Source organism: Balaenoptera physalus, assembly GCF_965194825.1.
Source record: "Balaenoptera physalus genome assembly, chromosome: 6".
Lineage (NCBI taxonomy): Eukaryota > Metazoa > Chordata > Mammalia > Artiodactyla > Balaenopteridae > Balaenoptera > Balaenoptera physalus.
The window spans coordinates 57891306-57914605 of NC_138885.1; the positions used below are offsets into that span (position 1 = coordinate 57891306).

At 36.1% G+C, this 23300-nt stretch overlaps 1 protein-coding gene and 1 long non-coding RNA gene across 7 annotated transcripts in view; one reads left to right on the forward strand and one right to left on the reverse strand.

The window, feature by feature from the left end:
• Positions 1–1657, forward strand: part of LOC309662431 — a 137912-nt gene extending 136255 nt beyond the window's left edge. The window contains exon 4 of the long non-coding RNA XR_014264672.1: positions 299–1657. This is a non-coding gene — a long non-coding RNA (uncharacterized lncRNA). The remainder of the gene's footprint in view (positions 1–298) is intronic.
• FIGN (fidgetin, microtubule severing factor) overlaps positions 1–23300 on the reverse strand; it is a 128315-nt gene that overhangs the window by 100037 nt on the left and 4978 nt on the right. Inside the window, exon 3 of one of the 6 annotated variants that reach the window (XR_014264631.1) lies at positions 12682–15047. The exons of the other annotated variants lie outside the window; for them this stretch is intronic. The gene's annotated coding sequence lies outside the window, so the exon portion shown is untranslated. Of the gene's footprint in view, positions 1–12681; positions 15048–23300 lie in introns of those variants that run through there. 6 annotated transcript variants of the gene reach the window in all.

Consider the following 23300-nt stretch of genomic DNA (forward strand, 5'->3'; position numbering starts at 1 on the left):
GCTTTAATAGTCTTATCGATTTTTTATTCAAACAGCTAAAAGTGAGGTTAGGAGGACGCTGCCTGACCGTAGCGAAGAGTGGGCAGTGTCGAGGTTTGGAGGGATGGAGGGCGAGTTCTGCAAGGGCAGAAAAAGGAAAAGAAAGTAGATGTATTAACACACTGGAGACAATGAATGCTTCCACAAACAGAAGACTACATTGCCCCAAAGGAAAAAAGCTAAAGGGATTCAGAAGTTACCTATGATATGAACACTTAAAAAGCAATGGCTGCATATTGACTATATTTATTGTTCACAGGGATATACAAAGTGTCTATGAGACAAGATGACAAATGTAAAGTTCTCAAAATAGATTTCTCCTGAAGATTCCAAGATATTCACTATACAAGTCTCTCCAGTTGATCCTCGAGTTGAAATGACTGGCTTGTCTGGTCAAATACTTGGTCAATTGATTCAGGACAGGTGTGACTGATACTGTTAAGTGCCAGCATAAATAAAGCTTTAAGAAAATGCATTTGTTTTGTGTGCCTAGCTTTCCCCCGCTAGGAGAGACTGAGCTCCTTGCTAGTAAGAGATAAAACCTGTTACAGCCACTTTTGGTATCATTTTTGCTATTCTCATCTAGAAAATAAAGCAGATCAGATATTTTTGTAAGTATGAATGATTTCCATGACACATTATGGAATCAGAAACCTTACAGCTAGAAATAATCAAAAGATCATCGGACCCAGGCTCCTACCTTACCTTAAATATGAGTGAGATGGCTCTAAACAGTAGTGAAAAACACGTTTGAGAAAAAGGACTGTGAAAATGGAGATGGCTGTATACGTATGCTTGAATGTAAATCTTCATACAATCCGGGTGCCATACTGAGGCCTCGGCTTCCTCATACAGCCAAATTTCCATTGGCACCACATAACTTGGCCCTTGGCAAATACAGAGAAGGAACACATCCACCTTGCAGTAAAGTGAGCTGTGCAGCCCAAATCCAAATCCAGACAATCCTTAGCAACAACGCACTTCTCTTTGCAATGAAAACATTCCTAAAAAGTGGTATTTAGCCATAAACAGCCTCCATACCAGTTCTTTATGTAATCCACTTTGCAACTAGCTAATTACATGTGATCACCTTTCACTTAATTGAAACTACACTCACATTATTCAATAATTAAATGATTTGTCTAAGGAGAAATATAAAACACAGAACAGTTCATTTGGAAAGGATACAAACAAATCACCAGGCACCTAGGACCCAAGTCAGAGAGTCAAGAGGACCTTAGTTTTAATAGGAGAAAGGCCAGAGGTTTGGAAATTATTACTATTATTTTTATTCCCTCCAAAGCTTGATCCCATGTTACAAATTACAGCATTCCCCACTGAGTTGTTGAGCCCAAGAAGCGATTTGCTATGTGATCAAGGATCTATCTGCACAGGACTTTACAGACCTCAGATTCCACTACCCGAGAAGCCCCCTCTTGTCAGTATGTGCCCAGCCCCAATAAAGCAGAATAAACGTAGAACACATGCTCCCGGAATCAAAGTTGTCTTTCTTCTCATATCTATGAGCAAAAAACAGAATGGTGTTTTAAAATGGTCAGGCCAATCAATGTTTTTTTCTCTCACTCTTGGAAGCTCCAGGAGGAAAAGAAAAAAATAAGAAATACACTAGCCAGATGTAAACTGTTATTTATATTTATTTTCTCACTGCTTTACAAATGTTAACATATGCTGTCATATGACAGCCCATAAGGAAAATAACAATACAAATATTAACCGAATAAGGAATGTTCGATTAAAACTAATACGTAATTGACTGCAACTGTTTCTGTACTATGAAGCAAATGATAAGTATTTGTAAAATCTTCCCTAAAGTTGTGTGCCTGCTACACAAATTTTTAAAATTCTGTGCCAATGTAGTGAGATCAGTTAATGTTACAGTAGTAATCATTAGAGTTCTGACAAATAAAATACCCTCCTGACGCAGAAAGCAGTTGTGTCAATGAGCAATCTCCATTTCTCAAGAATAAGAGTCATCCATACAATTCTCCACAACTGTGAAATTCCAGCTTGGAGGTCTATGGTCCTTAGAAAGAAATATAAAGTAAGATTTAGCAAGGATACAAGCTACCCATTAGTGAAAAATATGAAGATTAAGCAACCTCTGGACTGTCCTTGGTTTATTTTGCTTTTTATTTTGGTAAGGCTAAATGACCTTCCTCTACAGGAAATAAGTCTGTATGGAGCTGAAAATCATAGGCAATTAATGCACTGACCAACAAGAGAGACCTCTCAAATTACGGTTTTAGATGTACCAAATGCAGGTGGAAATGTGTTTGTGAAAAGCAAGGTAAAGCAAAACCCAGGCAGACTTGCACTACTGCTGTAGAACAGAACTGAGTTTAGTTCTGTGCAAGATCTCATGCTGCCTGTCTGTGACATAATAGTGTCAGCTAAATGAAAGGTTTTATTTAGCGCCAATTTTAACAAAACCCAATGTTTAACTTATGACACAACAGGGATTTGGAGGTCTTCCTCATCACCTTAAAAGGAAGTAAACCAGAATCCAGCATGAGATGAAGGTGCCATTTCATCTTGTACGGTTCCCACCCTCACCCCAGGTAATAACTTATTTACTGGTAAAATAAAGACCTATAGCGTTAGCTAAAGAGACACAATTACAAGCTTACAAGGAGTCAGTGTTCACCTGTACACCATGGTTTGTCTGACTACAAAGAACCATCCGTTTCAAATCTTTTCATTTCATACAAACTCTTTATTGCTTCACTAAAACTAAAATCTACACACTTGTGCGGGTGCACGTGCGCGCACACACACACAACGTGAGGAAAAAAGAGCATTCCGTTTTAACCACAGAGCAGCAGTAAAATCAAATATCCTTTCTATACCAAAGGCATCGCCTGGATTAGAAGATACTTGCCGATTCTCAAAGCAAGTCCAGTTACCATAACAAATGTACATTTTACCAGCCTTGGAATTCTAATTGTGTTTAATACAGTTTCATGTTGCATCAAAGTACAAAATCAATACCGTTTGTCCAGCTCACAGGAAAAATGGAATCTATAAACGCCTCTTACTGAGTAATTAAACACCTATTATTGTCATGGGTAGTGAAACAATGAATATGATAAGATAAATTTTTGCAAGAAAATACTACAGTGATTAATACCTCCCTGCGTATTAAATAAAAATGACTGCCTTTTGTGCAGAACTGCTGGCAGAAGAACGGGGACGTGAGAAGTAGTTGCCAGTGCCACAATAACAGGCTAACCTTGAACTGAACTCCTTTCCTCAAGAAATTAAATGCTGTAGCAGGACTTTAAATCCCCCCACTTAGAGCTCATTTGTGCGCCATGTAACCTGCAGTTCCTGAAAAGAACTCATTATCTTCAAAAGGAGAATCCCTTTATAATTTCTTTATGAATGTGTATATTGTTTCTACAAAAAAAGTATTTCAGGGTCCAAAAAGGATAAGAATATTAACAGTGTAAGCAAGGCAGAGACTTGTACCAATCAGATACCATTTCTACTTCCAGGAATTCAAGTGCAGAATGCAATCTGTTTTGGAAAACTGAACATTAGACTCAGAATGAGGTTAGAGGAAATGCATATTTAGAAAAAGAGATTAATCTGTTAGACTGATGCTAACGGTCCTGCTTATTCTGTTGCTAGAGTTCCTGTATTTTTCTGGGTCTCTCTGTCTGTCTGTCTCTGTGGCATAGGTATGATACCCCTCATTCTACGCACACCCCCCATACACACACACACACACACACACACACACACACACTCCCCACCCACCGCATGGTTCCTCCATCATCCCTTTGCCTTTTTTTTAACTTAAGAATGATGTACCAGGAACAGCTACAAAGTACAAAAGATGAATCTATGGATGTGACACTTGTAAAGGGTAACCCTATTTCACAAGTGAGATGGGACAAAAAAGAAAGAAAAAAGGCCACTGAAGCAATAACTGCTCACTGAATTACCATTAAATTGTAAGATTTACAATCCAACGTACAGTAAGTGCATATCTAATGGAGTTTGTCCTCTAAAAGAATATAAAGTGAATCTTTGCAGCATAAGATGTGTGTAGATGATGTATGTTTCTTTTAATCCAGTTTTTTAATTAAAGACAAAAAAGAGTTCAAAACACACAAAAAAAGAACACGTTGATGCAACACCAGCAAAACCCCGAGGCAAACTTAGAAGCTTACCTAATTTTAAATGCACTTTATAGTAACTATTCTCATTTTCTATCAAACTGAATTCATTCCTCCAAAGACAAAAGACATATAATCAAATAAGTAGAGCAAAACAGAAGTCATGATATCTTTCACACAGCATTAGTACATGAACAGTTAACATTTTTGAATCGTGTGTTAAATTTTAAAAAAAATCCTGAATCCAAATGATTGGTTATAAATTGCTACATTTTTTGCTGAAGGAAAAAAATAAGACAGAGAGTTTGTTAGTAGTATTGAGTCATTTAATAAAGGCAAATAAGTTCGTATGTTGACAACATGGAGAGAATTCAAATATGATACTAATGTAATCCAATATCAACAATATTATGCCTATGTTCATTTTTATTAACACAAACAACCCCCAGAAAGGAATTTACTATTTTGGAGCAATACCACTTAAAATACTCTAATTAATTCTTTAATAACCATTAAAAGCAAATTCTAATCATCATTCTCTATGCTGCTTTCTAAAGGAAACATTCATGAAATAACTCCCATTTTCCACCTCACGACAAACTCTTAATAAAACCTATCATATCATGGATAATATTTTAGCAAAAGCTTTCTGGAAGAGGAAAATTGATATAAGGTAGCTTAAGTAATGTTATTAGATGATTTATTTTATTTAGATAAATAGGTCTTTTTTAAGCAGTATCTCAGAAGTCGCTGTCCTTGAATTAAGTAATATATAAAACTATTACGCCGATTTTGCAAACCTATGCTTTGCTCTTCTCACCTCTCCCCCACATGATCTGAATCTTATTTTAAAGGATTAACAAGTAACACATATGATCGGCAATGATATCCTTGTTCTTTTAAACCTTAGTGAATCAAGTTCGCTAAAGGTGAAATAGTGGAATTATCAGTACAAGTGGCTGTGTCATCAGAGCCTTCAGAAAGGTGCTGTATAGAAACGCCTAAATAAACAGCAGCATAAAGGATTTTATAGATGAGATATATACATACAGATCTCTCTTTCATACACACACACACAAACACACACACACACACACACACACACAGCCTGCCTCTGGTTATTAAAAATATAAAACAGATTCACTACTGTATATAAACCAAAAGGTATTTGTAATCCCCCCCTCACATTAATTTGAACTTCAATGCTAGTTTAAATGATGCACCGTTTTCTGCCCCCTTTTGCCAAGATATGTGAAAGATCATCTTAAAAATCAGTTGGTTAAAGCCCCTCTCTATGCTACAGTGAGCCGGAGAATTTCCAGCATCTGATGAAGACCAGTGGACCACCTGATACTTTTTCATCAGGGTGATAAAATTAAAGGATGGCTTTGATTTGCTTGAAGGATTACTTCCCTTACTTAATTGTTTAAAGTGCATGGTATTAACACAAAGAGGGGGGAAAGAAGAAAATTAAGGTGACTGTAGAGCCCAAGCTAATTGCAAGCTGATTAGATTGTGCCAAGCAAGAGCTCTCCCTCCGTTACATACCATCACCAGCTCTGGTCTTTTCCACCCTGCTGCTGCAGCAAACAAGCTGATTTGCTAACAAAGTGGTCAGCTCGGGCACTCGCACAGCAGCTCACGGGGTCCACAGACGGCTGCTCTCCATGCAGAGAATCTCGAGCTCCATTTTCCAATCTGATTACACGGCTCCTTGTTCCAGCAGCCTTAAACCTTCATGGCAGTTTACCAACATTTTCATCACTTTTTTCTTTTACAAAGCAAAAGAACTGATAAGCTCTCAGGTACCCAGGATCTCATAGTCAACGGCTGGCCAGCAGCCAGCATTCCCTCACCACACAACTGCTTCGGGCCACACTGCATAAAGCAGACAGGATTTACCAAACAGCGCAGAACTATTTAAATTTTGCCATGTGTACAAGGAAGCAACATGTTTCTGTCCTTACAGACGTCGACTGTTGTGTCTAATCGCATCTAGGAAATACAGAGACCTAATAAGTGCCCTGCCTGCCCCCTCCTCCATAAAAAAGAGGCACTGCAAAGCAAACCAATGAACATATGCCCATGAATTCACTATTCCCCTAACTGATGTGCTTGGGGACTCTGCCTGGTAAATGCAAAGCACTAATAACTGTTTTTAAAAGTCCCGGTCTGATTACCTGGACCAATTACCTCATTGACCGTGAAAATGATCCTAGTGACTTTTCATTAAAATCTAAAATTTTGTGGACTACACAAAACACCTGATTAGCATCTTAAAACTTTGGCAACGCCCTAGAACTTTAAAAAAGACACACCAAAAGATGGAGAAATGAAGCACTAAATCTGTCATCTGAAGCCACCTCATGAGAATTCATCTTACTCCCTTGAATTCCCAGAAATCACATCATGCAGTTCACAGGAGTATCTATGTAATACATTCACGTTCAGAAGTTTAAAACAATGACTGCTCTAACATTTCAAGTAGAAAACCTATGTGTAGACTCTTCCTCCTATGTAATATTTTTTAAATTCATTTTTACCTATAGCCCATAGGCCTAAAATGTAAAATAAACATGGGCCTAAAATGTGAGCTTTACAGTGAGATAATGTAAATGTTCACTTACTGTCTGCTTCCGTTCAACCAAAAAATAAACAAAAAACAATAACAGAGCCGCCTTCGGCCACAGTCAATAACTTTCTAACAAAGATGAGGAAAAGAAAAATGGCTTTTAATGGCTGCGGCTCTTCCTGGTTCGTTTTTGCATAATATTGATGAATAGTAAAGGGTTTGGAAGGGGAGGGGAGGGGGTGGAGAGGAGTCTACAGTTATGGGAAAAATGTCCAACTCAGCTCGCACATGCCTCAGTATGCCAGCTCGCCAGTGCGCTGACCCTCTCTGTATCTTGGAGTCATTAGCTGGAGTCCCAGCCCTGCCTCCAGGACGGGGTGGGGGGGGGATTTGAACTCACACACCAAAGTGGGGAGATTGGGGATTCTAAGCGTGCCAGACAGAAGGGTCATTCCTCTTCACTGATGAGGAGGACGCTTGTCCCCCGGGGAGGGGAAAACTGGATGAGTGACTGTCGCAAGATTCAGGCAATGGGCGTGCTGCTGACTCAGGAATGGACTCTGCCGGCCACCCTGCTTCAGTCCAGCCGCTCCGAGTGGGAGCGGTTTTAGGGCAGCAGCATTGACAGGTACATGCAAAAGTTACGGGAGAATGGAAAAGAGAGGAAAGAGGGAAGGAAGGAGCAAATGCAACAGCAACTCCTTTTTGAGACATATGCACACAAGAAATAAACATTTTTCCTTAATGCAAAGTCGCCATTGCCCAACAGATAAAAGACGTGTTTGTGGATGGGCATATTTAGAACACCCACGGCATTTCTGAGTGGATTTTAAAAGAGGACGTGCATTTTAAAAACTGATCGACTAGGCTGACGTGTACATGTGCACATCCACAATACTGTAAAACTCTATAAACTCACAGAAAATATACACACCCACCCATATATATATTTGCATGTGGGTGGTATTCTGCATACATGACTGTCAACTTAAAATGCCATTCTCTAATTTATATGCAAATTCTACCTCTGGTAAAATAAAAACATATTTTAAGCAGCTTATAGTGCCAACACATTAGTCCCATGAATGATTCCTAGTAAACTATTTATGCCAACTGTGGTGGGTTTTTTTTTTTTTATTTATTGGATGGTGAACGAAACCACTTAAACTACAGTTGTCTGTATGAATCAGTAATTTTCATGTTTCTAATTAAAATGTAAACAGCGTAATGAAGACATCAAGTTTTTAGGCAAATGTCTCTTCCAGTGCCACTTGGGGTATGATAATTACTGGAGCAGATCTGTGGATGCTTCTGAATCCCCTACAAGTCCAGATTAAAAGCATTACTGCTAAACCTGGCTTTTTACACGAGGGAATTGTGTACTCTAACCCATTCCCAGTTTGCTTACAGATGCACAATGGCACCACCTTTAAAACCTGGTCATTAAAAAAAATCAAAATGGAAAATAACAAACGAAGTAATTTATATTTAAAATGTTGATTATAAAACATTAACTGGCAATCAAAATGCTGGAACCAGATCTACTCTGATTTGATTCCCTGCCATTAGCTTCTTGAAAAAAAAAAAAAAAAAGAAAAGAAAAAGAAAGAAAGAACAGAAAAACGGCAACCAAACAGTGTCTACCCTAAATTTCTAGAGCCCAGGTCTGGGTTGAGGGGTGAAGCAATAAACTTGATTCCAGATTCAAAGATAACATTAACTTCCAAGATTTATTTTGTTTAAATGGACAGTTTAAATGAAGTAAGTTCACAAAACACAAAATAGTAAAATTTTAAAATAATATATAATCCATGGAGTAAAAATGTGTCATTTTCCCTTCTCATATTCAAGAATGTAAAAGTGCCTTTGATATGAAGCTGTAATCTGTTTTCATTTTTATTTCAGCATCTATTTCTCTCAAAGTCGTCAAAATTCATCCTAAAGCAAATGACCTCTTACACATGCTGAAGAAATACATCACCTCTTCTGCCTACAACTGTTAATTGAACTTCTCTCTGAAGCCTATTTTTCCAAGTTAACCAGTGTGCTTGCTTTACATATTTACTACCTAGCACCTGAACAGTTCCTTTCTAAAAATATATATATATATATATAATTCTGTACCACCCCTCCCTCCATACACCCCTTAGAACTATTGCAGCCACACTTGTGGTTGAGTAGTTACAGTTGAAATCTGCAGTGATATGAAAAGTCTAAAATGTAGGATAAAAGGAGGATTCCTTCCCCCCCCATCCCACCCCCCTCCTCTGGACTCACAAAGTCCACAGACTGACTGATATGGCCACTTTTCATATTATTTTTACATAAATGCTAGACAAGCATGTTGCTAAGGTTGGCTGTGGAATTGAAAATGGATAAGAAATGCGAGTATGTATGGGGGAGTTACGTGAGGCAGAGAAAGAGAGCAATTTTTGCACTGTTATGTTTTATTACTAAAGTAATGCAGACAAACAAATGTATATCCACCATCCTGGGGTCAGAGGGAATGTTTAATCTAAAAGCGTTTTCTACCACTTTTCCATCTGAAAATATATCAGCCTTTTTTTTTTTTCCTGATTTGGGCATAGAGACATAGTATTTTGGGGTGGGGAGAGGGTGGGACATGGAGAGAGAGAGGATCTGAACAAGGCATATTTTGGTGACGTTTAAATTTTTTTTTAACACTCTGGGGGTTTTCTGAGGGAAAGAAAGCTGATTAAACAAGGCCAAGTGTTCTGTCAGCTTAAGGGTGATATCATAGTTGTGTTCAATATCAGAAGTGTTGCGAGTACAGGCATCATTTCTATTCGCTTTGTGCCAGAAAGGTAAACACCGGATTGCACTGTGGATTAAAACAATAAGAAATCCCTTTCCTCTCAGGCTTTCAAGGCTGTGTTAATCGGGTGTAATTTTTAATGAACACTAGCTGCTTGGTACTCATTCAAGACATTTCATTAGAAGGTTATTCATTTAAAAATCAACGTTTCAACCATATCAAGCTGTAACCTTTCTTGAAATGTAAATGAATGGTTTAAATGAGAAGATTAATAAAGAAGGGATGTTCCAATTCCAAGCATGGCATGCTATGTATTTTTAAATTTGTCTATGCCAGATGCTGTCAGTCAGAACAAAAAACTGTCCAAGCAGACAATCTGTGCGTCTGAATGTTGATCATGGTGGAAAGTACAGGGGGGGCGGGGGGAGAGTGTGTCAAGGATTCATGGTCCTTCATCTTTGCAGTAGAGCAAACACGTCTCTCAGTATAGCGACAGACAGCTGCTTCCACTTTCTAATGTGCCCTAACTTAGATCACTGAAAGAATTGTCAGCGCTCAGAGAAACACACAAAGATAACACAGCCAGCTGCCATGGAGGGGAAAACAGCACAGCTCAGAAGAAATGGGATTTGTTCCATTTGCATGATGCGGCCTCCCTTGGGCCCCTTTCTTTCAAATCCAAAGCACAAAAGACAACACTTAACATATTTGCTTAAAGATGACAACCTCATGTTGATTTCATTTGGATGTAACAGTGTCAGGATTACAGATATAAGAATATATTATATCTGTAACAGAGACTGACAAATGTACCCATCAGTGGAACTGTCTGATTCATCTGCTTATACAGCCATTTTACCATCCCAAGGGTGCCATCTAAGTAGTAACTTTAGAAGACTGAAGGTCTAATTTTATTACACCACATTTCAACCTACTAAACAATATTATTTCTAAAATAGATCATTTTTATTGGAAGTCTCCCTGATGAAAAATCCAGTAGACACCAGAGAATTTATGAACTGTATGGGTCCTTTGAACTCAATATACTGCCCATTTTAAACAACTTTTCTTGCTGTATGGCAAAATCCTAGTATCGAATAAGTGAAAGCTAGAGAGAACATGTATGTTTTGAATGTCTAAGTACATTGATATACTAAACAGATTTTATAGATATAGAGAGGGGAAGAGAAAGAGGCTGACTGATTATATGGACAACTATCAAATCAGGTCTTACCTGGTCCATTTGAATAAATTCTTTGTAACCACTTACTTCTGTCTATTCCATTACATGTCTTCCCTCAGTATAGCATGCACACTTCAGTAGCAACTATATGAATAATCATTGCCTGTCAATATCTTTTGGACATATACTCAATCTAATTTCCAATATTCTTTAGGCAGGGGATAAGACCAGAGAATGATTTAAAGCTAAATTGGCTAGTCTCTATTCATTATAATACGTACAGCTTAGGAAAAAACATGATTCTGATCTGAAGCCTACATACTTTTACAAATCTTTATTCTGTATGGCTTTACGGATTCTGACTTTCTTTTTTAAGCAAATAAAAAGATAGAGGAAGATGTGACTGAACTGATTTATTTGCATCTACATTACTCCAAGTTACCCGATTGGAAAATGTTACCCACTTGAGAATGGAGACACAAGAAACAGGTAGAGAGGAAACCACTATTCTCTTCACACATGCAGTACACACACAGACACACATACACACACATACACATATAAATGCCCGGGCCACATTCAGCCCCAGAGCCCACCCAACTGACTTCCCATAATAAATGCTGGCTCCCTATGCTCTTGCTTTGTCCAAAGGAACGCTCTACTGCATGTTGCTATTTACTGGCAACAGTATAATTCACTCATTTGGTCTTGTTTTATAAAATAGAGTTAACTGCTATATGTGAAATTTCTGCACAGCAGATGGTTACCAATCATTATTTTCCATTTGTTTAGTTTCTAGTAAGAACAAGAGAAACTGTGGAGTAGTGATGCAAAGAAAACTAGCAGCCTGCATGATAACCCAACCAGTGCCAGAAGACACATTAAAAAAAATTACTTTTATCACATAGTAGATCAAGGCTAAATATAATTTTGAGGGATGGGGAGACGTTATTTCCCCCACCCTCATCCATAAAGGAAAATGCCATTTAATAATTTATTTCTTAGTATAAAATCCTCTAAGAATTAGCCTCTCTATTTTTTTTAAAGAGATCAAAGTTTCTAGAAGCAACTTATTATAACCATTAATGTTTGTCATCACCCACGCTGAGATCACTTTCCTTACCTCTAAGTGGCCCAGTTGTCCAACAGAAAATGGGAAATAGGAGCCATTTGTGGACAAGTGCACATGCACAGAAAATTAAGCTGTAAATATCCGGGCTGGGTTATTACTAGAATCTGGAAACATCTGGGGCTACAGAACAAGCCAAGCCCCATTTCCACAATGTCCAGGTAATTGCTTAAATGATTTATACCTTACTGTTTCTATTAAAAATGTCTTTAAAGAGAAACATTTGTAGGCTCCGTTCTGCAATAAAAACTGGTATCTGATTTCACTGGTACAAAATCTTGTGAAAGATGTTACATTTCTTCAAGGACATGTGCATGACACGAAACTGAACCCTGGACAAAGGTGGGAGTGCTAAAAGAAGGCGTGGTCAGTCAAAGAAAACAATCATATCAGGCAGGCAAATTTTAAGTGGCTTAATTTGTGATTAGTTTTTATTCTCATCCAAAGAATCCATTTAAAAAAATCCTCTTCATGCACATCTGACAAATATATCCAAGCCATTTTAGGGTGACCTATACCTCAATATCCATTTTCAATTTCAATTTTAACTAATTCCTCATAAATCTTGTCTACTGAGTCTTCAACTGAATATCATGCCAAATCTGTCACCTAAGGGACAAATAAGTACCACCTCCCAGATAGACCTGGGCCACTTAGTTAAGAATTTGGAGAGATTTAAATTGGCTCACTTAGATGGTGTCTGTATGGAGCTAACTGGCACACTCAGAACGAAAGAGCTATCGACGCTGTCAGCTGCTTCATAGGTTTCTCTTCTGAATACATACATACACACACACACACACACACACACACACACACACACACACAAACACAGCTGTATTCACTTGAAATAATTTTGTTTTATTTCAGATTTTAAGCCAAGAGGACGATTATAGCTTCACATTCTTCAAGAATTGCCATGTCTAGACCTAACAAAAAATTCAGTGACTGACAGCTGTCAGCTATGCTTATGAAGGCAAGAGAAAAAAAAGAACAGCAACAAAATAAACTATTGACCACTGACTTTTAACCATGGCTCATCTTTAGTGACCACCAACTTACATTACTACCCTCTCTGGGAATCACCCTATATTTTTCTACAACTAAAGGAAAAATGGCTGATATTTTAGGTGTGAGGAATCTGCATGGATATTTTTATTTATTTACTTTAAAACCCCCCAACTTCCTGATTATAATCAGGTAGAATTTTAAACCTATGTCTTTTAAATCCTCCCTTGATTTAGTTTGGTTGTTGGCAAGCCACCATTATAATGGCTTTACAGTTCAGAGTCGTTACTCTCAATCTCATGGATTTCAACTTACAGTTAAGCAATTTTAACTTGCTTGCAGAGTACTGGTTTCCAGAAAACCAGAAAAGCTAATTTAACAAAGGAACTAAATAGATTGTTGCAGTCAAACTGCAAAAATGCTCTTGCTACTTTTAACCTATTGCTTCACAATCTTTATTATTCTACCTCTAATGTACTATAGTTCTTTAGTACTGAAGCTCTTTGCTGAAGATGCAGTGTTTTCATGCAACTGACCAAACAACATTTGTCCACTGTGGCTCACTTAACAGTGCATCTTTGTAATAATTCAGGTTCAACAATCAGCATTGCAGCTTTCTCTTCTACATGGAGTATATGAGATCAACCTAGATTTCAATATGAAGTAGTAAGATAGCATCTAGAACTTTTCAGATTTGAAGAGACCAAATTGGAAGAAAACCAGTGAACTTTCAGTAAAGGTTATAGGTTTCCTTAGTAAAATTGTGTTTTTAGAAGAATGACAATAGAGCCTTTGTTTTTTCTGAGTTCTTTCATGAAGCAATGTGAACAAGTGCTTTTCTCTAGTACATCTATCTTTAGGTTCAAATACACAAATATAAAATAGAAACTTTGTAAAATATTGTTGACTAACACATTACAATTTCAACATTTGCTCAAACTAAATTTCCCTTAGAAAATTTGGTAATGCTATATGCTGTAACGTTAGTGACAGGTTTAAGAAAAAAACTGACCCTTCCACAAACACACAAACCGAGCGGGTGATGCATTTGAACCACTAGAAGACAGGGTCATTGGGTGTAACCCCAGCTAAATTGTTTACTGCCCAGTACTTAGTACAAAATAAATGAATAGTGTCAGACATTAAATACGAAACAAAAGTATGTCAATTAAACTGTTAACCAAAGACATTCACAAACTAGAGTCAATGAAAGTTATCATATCAACTGTAGATCAGCTAGTTTGCATCTTACTTCTTATCACCTAAGTACCATCATGTTCCCAAGGAAATGTTTTGAGTACCACCAGGCACATATTTGCACACTGCCTATTTATCAGAGAAAGGACAAAATACAAAGAAATGCCTTTGGAGATGCTGACTTCCCATGTTCAACCGAAGGCTGAATAACCAAGTGTCAATCAACCCTATGTTGTCAAGAAGTTGATTTGGAAGTCTCCACATCTAATGTTTTATGATTCTATACCCTTGAATTTTTCTAACTACAAAAACAAAAGGAAAAAATATTTAAATATGTAAAACATAGTGATTTGAAGCCATGTGTTACTGCCTGTAATCGAAATAGGTTACAGATTTTTGTTAAAGATATCATTATAATGTTCTGTTTTTATAAAATAGTTTAAATGCTCTCCTACCCAGAGATATAGGAGAAAATAGAATAAATGACTGTAAGCCCTTTCTTAGGTATATAATTATAAAACTATTCTTTCAGAAATGTAAGAAGATTGTAAAGTCTTTCTTTAGTAATTAAAGAATACAGAAATTTCATTTTTAAATGAAATACACAATTTTAATATATCTGTTCTTTAAGTACTTTTAGAAGCATCTTCCAGTTTTTTAAAGTAAGATTAATAAAAGATGAACCAAGTGACAGTCTCCTACATTTCTATCGATTCATTTCACCAAACATTTATTGAACACCTATTACAGGTCCTGCTCTGTATACACATGTTGAGGAGATTAAAAATAAAAAATGAATCAGATGTAGTCTGCTCTCAGGAGTTTACAATTTCATAAACGAGAAACACAAATGCCCAGCAATCTATAGAGGAAGAAAAATGATTGAAAGGAGATTTTTTAAGTGATTAAGGAATATCAAGCAGACGTTGAAATGGATCCTCATTAGGGTGGCTCAGGAAGTTTTCACAGATGATGCAACATTTGAGCTAGATGTCAAAGTCCTGGTAGGTTTTCGACAGGTGGAGGAGAAGAGCATTCCAGGCAGTAAAAAGAAGACGAACAAAGATTAGTTAGGGCTAAAATAAAGAAAAGATGGAGTTGCTTCCAGTTTGATAAACATCCAACTTTCATACTGATCTATAATTTTGACATATTTTTAAAGAGATCTGAAGTCCCTAAATCCATTACTGCTTAAGTTAATCTGCTTGTCAGTCTATTTATATCTCTCACAGGGAGAAAGCACTGGCTAACTAATACTCATCAACTCTCAAGGTATTAGAATTGCTGACACATTTGCTTGTAACCAATTAGTAAGCATATTTAATGAATGGTTACCATCCCTCCTGAAGGGCTTAACAAAGTGATAAATGGTCCTTGAGCTCCCTTCATTATTTCCAAGACAATTTCTGGAGTTTCTTAAAGAGAAACAAAAAATCACTTGGCCACTGGCCACCAGCAAGGTTCCAAGTGACTCAAGCTCACTAGTCGATGACCAAGCAATCATGGATTACATAGAACTGGAAAATAATCTTAAGAGTCATTGGATGAACCCTCTTTTGAGGTTCAAAGAGGTTGAAGGACTTACCCAAGGTCACAAATATGATAGACTGTTGGCATCTGCTGCTGTCACCATTGTCACTTTCCTGAGGTACTCTTACCAGCATGGTGGCGATGTTCCTAAAATTCTTCATAGATTGTTGTTGAACTTTAGCCAGATAGTGAACTATCTCTAGTACATATCATGAGTACATTCAATTCTAAATAGATGTCTCTATTTTTGTGACTTCAAACCGGGAAGAATGAAGTTTTTAAAATTAAAACTTAAAGCAAAAAGTTTAAGAGCTCATGAAATGTATAAATTTTTGGTTCAGCGAAGTGATTCTCAATCTTAACTTTACATTAGAATCACTGGGGTAGAAAAAGAAAAAGAAATTGGTCATCCCCCAAAACTTCCATCTAACTGGTCTGAGGTGGGGCTTTGGCAAATTTTGTTTGGTTTGGTTTGGTTTTGGTCATTAACGTACAGCTAGCATTTACAGGGTAGATACAGAATTTATCATCAAACTATGCTCAAATCAAATTAAATCATATATCTATCTACTTTAATGATTTGACTTCTATAATGGCAATAAATGCATTATTTCCCAAAAAGAAGTCTTAAAAAAGATATAGCCTAATCCTCAGTAGATGTTCTTCCATAACTTCATTTGAGACATAACCAAATTGAGTATGTGAGGGAGAAGAAAGAGTCTAAGAGTAATATGAATCATCTTTAAAGGCATGTGTATTTTTTACACTTTTTTCAAATTATAAGGAAGAAAAGGGGGTATAGTTCTTTTAATTTGGGTTATCACAAATCCCATATATCCAAGATTTGGTATAGAACTTGCTATTTTAAAAAAGAAGAATATAATTTGTTTAGATAGTGCTGTGTGCTAATTAATGTGCACTAGTCACTAATTCCTAACAAATGAGGTTTTCTCACATAATTATATTCGGATTTGATTTTTTAAATTGCCAACCTCATTTTTAGCAACAGCTACATGAAAACAGCCCTTACCCTTAGTTTCCTTAACAACATCCCTAATTTTTTTTGCCTTTAGCTATTTCCTCATTCCTACAAGTGGTCTTTCACCCTCTGTCCATGTCAAAAAATGCTGCTACACTTTCCTCCTAGTACACAGCCCAATAACCTCTTAATTAATTCAAGCTACCTCCTCATGATCTAAATATCATATTCCAGTGGCTCAAGTGAAATTTGATTTTCCAGCTGATCAAGTAAAAAACAGCCCTACAGATAAATACTAGAAAGAAAAAAGAAAAAGAAAGAGAAAAAAATCTCAGCCCCTCAAAACAGTACACAGGTATGGGTAAGAATGAATTCCAGGAGCAGGAAGATGGATGAGACAGCAAGGTTTCTGGTGAGTTTGCAAACAGCAAAACAGATAGAAAACCATTCCCGCACTGGCCTCAAGCACAAGGACACCTGCAAAGTTGGCTATTAGAATTTATAGATAAATATTTTGAAAATATGTATTTAGGTACACATGTACATTACAATTATACACCAGCAACACCTCCTAGATTGTAGCTTAGTAGTAGTGGCGTTTTGATATAGTAGCATAGATTTCAAGGAAATGGAATTATATTGGGGTAAAATTGGGGATTTTTGCTCATCATTATAAACAAACCTATACTACAGGTTGTACTATTCTGAGTATTTTTAAAAATAAACAATACAAAATAGTTTCCTGTAAGGTCTTTTTAATTTGATGCTACAACAAAATAAAACAAGACACAAATCAAAAAACAAACAAAACAAGTATTAGTGCATTGTATGCACTCATTGAGGACTTATTAAAAGAACATAGCATAATAAAGAACTTCCAATATTAGATTTTTTCCTAATACTTTTACAGCTTAAACATTATTGATAGAGATTTCACCCACAGTAAAAAAAAAAAAAGAAAGAAAAGAAAACAAAAAACCAAACAAAAAATCCCAAAAGGGATTTTGCATACGTACAGATTTTTTCTCTCTAGAAAGATACTACTCAGTCTAAACACCTATTTCTGAATAAGATTATCTAGTCCTACTATCTTACCATCCATAAGTAAATTAGTTGATTAGTTGATTGGTACTCTTAGAATTACATAAAACATATTTTTCCAATTAGGGAACACTTATATTCTTAGTACATTTTAAATCTTCCCATAGAAGGAACAAGTGCTGTTCAATTCTTAGTACATTTAAAATCTTCCCATAGAAAGAACAAGTGCTGTAGGCGTATAAAGGTCCTTCTCGTTTGTCAGACAAGGACTCAGGCCAGGCAGGGTCCCAGTGTCTACATTTCGGTCATATCAGTATACTCCTAAAAAATGTTGCTTAATTTTCTGAATAATGCAAGCGAAGATCTCTCTTTAAAGAACGTGATACCAACACGATTGGAGTGGAACACCATGGTAAGAGGGGGTGGCGATTAGACCCATATTTTTTGTAAGTGGGGTCGAAAATTGACTCCAGATTTGTGACTCATGAACGGAAAGTCAGTTTTAATACAGATGTGCTTTAAAAAGTAAAAATGGCTATTATTCTTAACAAGTTACATATTGAGTATTATTCTTTAAAAATGACTCATAAAATATCTTTTTAAGTACTTAAAGTCATGATTATGTTCTACTCTTTTACTTCTGCTTGAATGTAATTTTTCATTTTCCAGGAAAGGACACATTTTCTAACTAACCCCGTTAACCTAATTACTCATAAAGAAATACCAAAAGCATCCCTGACATCAATACCTTCACAAAGAAATGTATCTGTGCACGTGCACAAGAGCATCTTCCATTTAGATAATCAAAACTGTAATTTTTACTTAAAAGACTCTTTTAGATCCATGTAATTCCTGGCAGTAAAATTTATCACAAGCACTTAAAGTGTGCAAACAGTAAGACTGTCCTATTCATATCCTTATTTCTTCACATATTTAAATCCAAAAGTATTAACTGTTAAGCTTAAAAGACTAATAGGACTCTGTTTATTTTATAGTATTTGTTTGATCTTAAATGCGTATTGTAATGAAAATGCCTTCAATCTTAAAGGAACCTTTTATCCTACTCAGAATAATTATCTTGTAAGATTAAAATCAGTGAATCATACCTAATTAAGATTTATAATTTAGCATCATTCAGGTATATGATCTAAGAGAAAGAGTTTATAATCTTAACTTCAATTTGAAATGGAAAGGGAGAAGAAGTGAATAAAAGGGAAATAAACAGCTGTTTGGGGCATAAGGATGCACTAATATTGCCACGTATTTACCCAGATTCCTAGTTTAAATCTTTTTTAAAGCTAAACAACTAATATGAAAACACAACATACTAAAGGATAGGAGTAAGGTGGGAAAAGATGGTTCCCAAATTAAATTATACTACTAGAATTTGTAGATAGGTTATACAACATAGAATATTTAAACATATGCATTGTGGCTAACTACCTCTTAAAAAAATTCAAGTTTACAATGTCTTTAATGCAAAAGATTTCTAAACTGTGGGGTGAATTTATAATTAAATGGGACACTGTTGTAATAGTTATTTCCAATCCTTTCATTAAAGTACATGTCAACTGAGAGAGCAATGCCTTGGTATTACACAGGGCAAAGATTTTTCTTCTTAGAAGGTCTCATATATAGGATTTCTCTCCACCAAGACTAACGAGGCATTCAAAATAAGTTAGGTTTTTCTCTTTCTTCAGAAATATCTTTAAAGCTCCCTCCCCCCCATCAGTCTTGGATTACATAAAAGAATAGTTACTTTTCTGAGCTCTTTGATATTGTTCTTCCTGGCAGAGTCATCTGATGTGGGAAATATCTTTTGAAAATAAATGGTGCAACTTCAAGTACACTCAGATCCATTACTTGCTGGACATTCCATCGTATCTGAAAAAGCCTCTTGACTTCAAAATTTAGTTTTAGGGATCTCAATATGAAGCTTGATCTCATTGAGAAGTATCTTGGGAAGCAACAATGTAAACGTTTTATCCACCCATCAAGTAGACTGTTCAAACCAAGGCAGAAAGGAGCCACAGATGGTGACTACATTTTTCAGGGGGAAGGGGATTGTTCTGGTTTAAGTTCAGAAACGAAGTTCACCGTTTGAATATAACATCCTGCAAAGTTAATGTTACTGCAAGAGTTACTTTTCATATTTAACACAGCTGTCACCACATGTTTATACAGCTACAATGCCACTTCCTAATGTCAAAATAGCAATATTGCTGCTACTATAACAAGGTAATTATTTTTGTGTTTGCCCATCTTCCCTGACTCAATGAGTTGTGCTTTTATTTCTCAATGGTCAGAATTTTCTATATTTTTAGATAACTTAATATTCTACATTAAAAATATTTATTTCACTTGTGCTTGAAACTTAGGTGGCATAGCGGTACAAAGCAACAGAGAAACTCTCAGGCTCTTATTTCAAATCTTACTAAAATCCTCCCACCCTAATCGTTCTGTGCCTGGGGAATACATATTTAAGTATGTACCTGCCTGCAAACAATTACAAAACAGAGTTGCTTTTAAGAATATCTGCACAAAAATTCAGGTGATATATGGGAGCACATCAGGCAAAAGCCAACGTAAGATAAAGGCAAAGATTTCAGTCACCAGTTCACGTACAGAAAGAGCAGAAGATACCTAATGGTCCATTTTCCCACCGAGGCTCTTACTCAACAACCACTAGCATCTCTTTAGGCAGAGGCACGTGGAATCACTGTGGACTGGTCAGTCTCCACGTAGGAAACCCAGTGACTTCCACAAGGTTTGTGGGTAATGAAGGCAGGGCCTGCTTCATTGCCCTGCGACCTGGACAGGCCCATAGGTCTCCCACAGAGAAGGGCCCTGCACTGGGTTTAATCTTCTGCTCTTGCTGTCTTGAACTCTTAATAATTTTTGAACAAGGTGCCCCACATTTTAATTTTGCACCAAGCCCAGAAATTATGTAGCCGGCCCTAGGTGAAGGTGACAATGTGTGTTGACGGTAAGGATCATAAATCAGAAGAATTGTAAAAAGTTTACAGCAACATCTGGAAACCCATGGCTGTACATTATACTACTTTAAAATTATTATTTTGAATGTTACTGTTTCCATGAATAATATTTCCTAAAACCAAAGCATGAAAGTAGAGGTCACTCATTCTCAGATGGGTTTACTGTCATAAGTATATGGCATTTAATCAATTGTCAGTTGCTTAAAAAGCATCCAATTGACATAAGGCAAACATTAGATGGGGGGGAGGTGTGTGTTTGTTTTTGGTTTTTTTTGATGAGTAAAGTAAAATTCAGTTTCTGTTCTCTTGCCTGCAATATATCCACAAGTGGAATGGAATAAATGTATAAATTACCAGCCGAAATAAAAACTCATAAGCAAGGAACTGGGTAAGGGTATTCTCAATGTTAAGATATTGGGGAAAAGAAAACATAAATTTTATAAGTATTTTACATGATGTTTTCTACGGTAAGAAAATGCTTTTTGTAAGTTATAAATCACTTACTCATATGAAAATAAGAACAAAATCCTAACAAGAAGCAAACTTTCCAATCTTACTTAAAAAATGCTTTCTAAAAAAAGATTTCCCAACTAAAAAGTATAAATACTTAAGCCAGGTTGCAGGGTAAAAAAAGTTTAACCTTGGGCCTTCATATGATAAATCATGCATTTCTACTTTCAAGATGTATCAGTTTCAAAAATGATTGCAAGCAGTAATGCTGTCAATGCTTTGTGAAAGTCATAGTAGCTCAAATATAAGCAAACATATCCATTTATACATATACTCAACATAAATACTTCTGCATTGAAATTCTCCTTTGAATTCACTGCTTCTAGTATACTCTGAAAGCACAGCCCACCATATGCAATGTTAAGCACAGTGTCAATATTCAAGTAACAAGACAACAAGCAGATTTGTTGCATAAACTATGTAAATATTATTAACAGAAACTGCCATATGATATCTCATGTCTGGATGGCTTCTGATCACCTATCTCTTCTGCCTCCTCAGTCTCCTAACTAAGACTGTCGTCAACAGGTACGGCACACTCGTGTGCTGTGCTGAGGCAGAGCTCCTGAGCTGGCAGCTGAGCTGCTGCCCTGAGGAAACTTTGCATACCCACCTGCTTTTGATTTGCTTCCAACTTATCAGTACAATTTATTTTTATCATATTCTTGCCTACCTTTTATTTCCACTATCTGCATTTCTTGCAGTAAGCATCCCTCAAGTACAACTGCCATTTAAATGATAACATCAAAAATATCAAAAGGATCAGTAATCAGCAATCATGTTTCAAAGCAGCTAGGCTTGAAATTTCTACCATAAGTTAAATGAAAAAGCTGATAAAAGTTCAAGTTTAGGGAAAAAAAAGGAAGAAAATTACAAAATCCAACCATGACAAGCACTTGCTAAACAGGCATTTATTTGCAGTCTTTAAAAAAAAAGTCTTTCATTTTAATAGATTTTTTAAAAAATTAGCTATAATCTGTTATGTGTGTGAGACAGAAAGAGAAAGAGAAAGAGTTAATTGAAAGGTGGAATAATTTTTGGACTTGAAGTCTTCCAAGTAGTACCCCCAAAAAATTTCTAAGTTCAATTGATTTTAAAACATTAACTCTTGTATATCTCCAAAGAGACACTTATATTACATTTTTTTAATTGAAAGAAAAAAATTGCACTGTTTTCTGTGCCACTTGTTTATTCTAGTTTATCAGTGACCAAAGATTAAAAAGCAGATATGCTGATTAATCATGTCTTATCGATCAGTAGCATACTTCAGTATTTCACACAAATGTCTGCAGAACAATTTCTCCCAGTCAAAAATTTATAAATCGATTTAAATTCCTGGTAATTAAAATTATTAGCTCTATAAAAATAAATGTACTTTACAAATGAAGTACATGAAATTTGTATTCAAGAATATCAAAAGCAAAACAGCAAACATTTCTATCAAACCAAGGTTCTAAGAACAAACTAGAAAGTACAAAACATAAAAGCCTGCAATTGTTTCAAATACACCTAGCAATTCTGCTGATTTTGGACCATTAAAACTGATTACTTAATTAGGCAATCATTCAAGGCATCCAAACACTCACAGCCAAAAACAGGGAATTATTAGCATAGCCGTCTTCACCTTGAGATGAAAATTCTGAAAAATGTTGCAGACACTTAAACTTTCAGGATCTGTCCCCATGCGTAAACTAAGCAAAATACTAAATTCTAAAAGGTGACATGCCAAAGCTCAGGAAAAAAAGAATTTACCTCTAATTATACTGCTCATGTGTTTTTTTTTCAGGTGGCTAATATTTTAAACTACCTTAGAAACGTCAAGTTATAATACAGATGGTCTCTAGATTCTTGGAAGTACTACTCCCTTTCTCCCCTCTGGTCATACCCTTGTACTAGCTAAAAGTAATTAACAAAAATTTTGCTCTCTTGTATGACTATCAGAAGTACCAGCCTCCAAAGTTCCTGCCTGACATGAATAAAAACAACAGAAAGATTTTCTATTTATGGTAAAAAAAAAAAGTACTGGAAACTCAACCGCAGGAGTCTTTAATATAACTGAGGAAAAAACTCTCTGTTTTCACTCAGAGACATTTTTAAGAATTTCACTGATTCGGTGCAGTCAGGAAAAAGAAAAATATTCCATTTTCAAAAAAGACGGTTCCTGAAATAATTCTAAAGTGACCCTATAAACTGTCTTT